This window comes from Rutilus rutilus (assembly GCF_951802725.1).
Source record: "Rutilus rutilus genome assembly, chromosome: 20".
NCBI classification, from domain to species: Eukaryota; Metazoa; Chordata; class Actinopteri; order Cypriniformes; family Leuciscidae; genus Rutilus; species Rutilus rutilus.
Genome location: NC_140225.1, coordinates 32,436,317 through 32,440,165, shown reverse-complemented (window position 1 = coordinate 32,440,165; position 3,849 = coordinate 32,436,317).

Below are 3,849 nucleotides of genomic sequence, written 5' to 3'. Positions count from 1 at the left end.
GGACAATTCTTGAATTATTATTAACTATTTTTATTTTTATTTTCCTTTATTTTTATTTTTATTAAATGATTTATACGTGCACATCTTTTTTAATTTGTCCTCCTAATCCCTACTCAAAATATCTTCTCCTCTTGTTGCAGCAGGATCTCTTCTCTTCTCTGATGACATGTTTACTGGTGCAAGGGCGGGACACTTTCGACCAATAGCAAACCACAACATCCAATCAATTCTCCATGTACAAAATCATGTCCCGTCCTACATTTTTTCTTGTTCGAGAAGCCGTTTCTCCCGGATATACATCACAGTATATAAAAAAAAAAAAAAAAAGAATATGGCAACTTCTGTTTCATGCTGACTTTACAAAACTGGCTTAAGAGAACTGTTCCCATATAAGAAAACAGGGCAGATTTCAAACTGCACACTTTGGGTGTTTCAAGCAATGACGGAGGACCGTGCGAAAATGTTCAGCATTCTTTGATTCATCAACTGAGCATTTTTTTATTTTAGAAACTGAAGTAAATTTAAGTATACTAATATAATGTTTTACCTGACTTTGTTCATGTACAGAATACTGGAGTATATAAGCACTTTAAATAGTGTAATATTTTATTTAAAGTACAAGATTTAGCTTGTTTACAATACTGTTATTATCAGTGTTGGGAAAAGCTACTTTTAAACTAATGTAACTAATTGCGTTACTTAGTTACTTTTTAAGGAAAGTAATGAGTTACGTTACTTTTGCATTACTTTTTCTGAGCTGAGCTTGATTGCGTTTTAATAACAAAAAAAAAAGTTATATTTTGGCAAACATAAAGGTCCTTTTACTAAAAGTGAAATGCATCAGCCTCTAGGCTGAAGAAAAATGCTAATTCACAGCTTTACTCACGTTACTTGTAATGTTTTACCCCCAATACTGGTTATAGCCTAATACTATTTATGAGTATTTATAGATTTTTGGTTTACATGAAGACATTGTTAAATATTTTTATAATAGTTTCAAAGAAAAACCTTATAATCCAATTTCAGCAAAATGATAAAATTGTATTTAGGAAGATATTATAGTCTCACATAAACGACTCAATTTCAGTACAGAGCATTGAGGAACAATCATTTATTCATTTGTCTAAAGTCATAAACTGCTGTTGTCAGATATTTGACTGTTTTATTTGATATAGGTTATTGTAAGATAAAATGAAGAGGACATTGAAGATCTCAATGAAGATGAAATAGGGGAGAGTGGGGCATCACGCTTTTTGACTTTCTCCATTTTTGTAAACCTTCTTTGGGTTCAGAGTATTTATTTTTTCCCACATTAATTTCCCACATGTCTAGTAAATTATGTTTTGTTTCATTAATACAGAATATTTTTTCTTGATTTACCCTGAAATATTGGAAGTGTATAGGTGGGGTTCAATGTAACATGACTATATTACAGCTTAAAATGTAATCTGATCTAATAAAAAAAAAATACAAGAAATATAAAAATATTTTCTCAATAAAATACAATTATTTAGTTTTTCATATAAAATAATGGCTTTTTTTTTTGACAACGAACAAATTACAGCTATATACAGCATAGTTCAAAACATGATAATAATGAATAATTTCTGAACATTGACTCTCAGTCTTTATTCACCTTTTTCCTCATGGTTCCTCAATAGAATTGATAAAAGTATAGAATAGAATATCATAGTTCTAATAAGGGCTCATTGTGACAACATGCCCCGCCTGCACAACTGGGTTTAAACCCGGCGAGTGTCTTCTGCTGGTTAGATCAGCATTAGAGAAAGATCTCAACTGTTAAATAACAGATTGGAGATTAAAATAATATCAGATTTGTCTAATTTTAAATAAAAACCAAACACAGAGATGAAAAATTAACACGAGCAAAAAATGTACTTTTGCTATGGTTAAATAAATGCTCAGTGATATTTTCCAAAGATTTCTGAATTCTGGCGTAATTTTTTCTCTATAGGCTACAGTGTTGAAATGGCAACTAGTAAACACACTAAGATCCGTCATGCTAGCATGTGTGGAAGTATTTAACCCTCTGGGCTTCTTCATGCAAAAATGCACGAAAACTTTTACGTTTTTAAATTTTTTTTTTTTTTTGCTTCATTGGAGGGGGATGAAACTTGGTGACTTTTGTTATATTACCTATGTGAACACACAAGAAAATCAAGTAGATGATTCAGATATGTTAAAGGGTCGAAAAAAAAAAAAAGTCACACTTAGCTCCCTTCGTGCAAAAATGCACGACCATAGGAAATCAATGGGAAATACGAAAAAATAGGAAAACTCAGAGAAACTTTTGGTGGTACAAACTACAAATCAGCCACTGTGCAGAAAAAAGTGCACAGCAATGAAGGGGTGACACTCTAAAACATCAAGAGTGCAAATATGACCCCCCCCCCCCCCACACACACACACACACACACACCCACACACACAACAAATTTTGCTCCAAACTATATAAAAACTATATAATCATAACTCCAAAACTGTAGCAAGGAGAGTCAAAAGGTAGGTATCATTTGAAAGAACTCTTTTTAAATTATTTGAAAATATAAATTAGATTACATTTGGACATTGTTCTGCCGAGAAACTGCTGATAAAAGACAAAATATATATATAATTTTTATTATGATTTTGCATATCTTTCTTATTTGTCATGAAATAACTCAGGAAGGAAATAAGGTAGGAGGAAAATTCTTTTTTAGTGAAGTCCCCCTACATGTTAGCTGCATCTGGATAAAAAATGAATAATTTTTGGATAAAGGAATCAAAAGTTACAGCATTTGGAAAAGAGATAGCCTTTTTGTACAGTCTTTGACGCCCCCTCATGGGCAATTGTTTCTCCATGAAGAATATCTTGTAATAAAAGCAATAGATTATGTTAATTTTGGGCTCATTTTAATTGTAATAATATGCTGTAAAAAATGAAGTGCCATTTTCAATAATCTGTGAATGTGTCATGAGCTGTATGATGTTTTTGACACATTGCAGTACATTATTTTATAGATTATGAAAAAAAGAAATTCTATTTATCAGCAAATAACTCAGCAATACTTAAGATTTTTTCAAAGTGGATACATTCACTGTAAAGTTCAGATGATATATAATTTTTGTTGTTCCATTCAGTGGTTGCTTAGTAATTTGATTTTAATATTTTAATAAATAAAAAAGCTATAGGCAGCCTATAGGCGGTTAGAGGACATTACACACATTTATATATTTTTAAAGCCACTAGATGGCGCTCTTCTCACTTGAACATTTTTTTTATAGGCCTGCACTCTATTTTGATGTGAAATGTTGCATTTATAAAAAAAAAAATATATATATATATATATATATATATATATATATATATATATATATATATATATATATATATTAATTCTAATGGAAAAAATAGCTCATAAAAATTATATAAGCAATGCAAAGTATCATAAAAATCTTTAAAAATTCTAAATAATAATAAAAAAAATATTATTGAACAAAAATATATTTCATTGGTTTTCCTGGGAGGAAAAAAAGGTACATTTTAAGGCCTCGTAGGTTTTTGCACGAAAGGAAGCAAAGTGTAACACATTAATGAAGAAGCCCAGTGTGTGACAACTAACCCCGCGTTAGGTTGTGTCCCGCTCACCCTTAGTTTATCGCAGTGTGACAGTAGCGAAGAACATTAGACGAAGCACCTTGAGTGGGGGGGGGGTGCAGACTATGATTCCTTACAGTATATTATGTAGCAAATAAATTAGCATTAGCATAATAAATATTATGTATAGAAAATAGTCCGTTTGTCTCTACGGTTAGAATCTTGCGTCCATAGCAACGCTCCGTCCATAA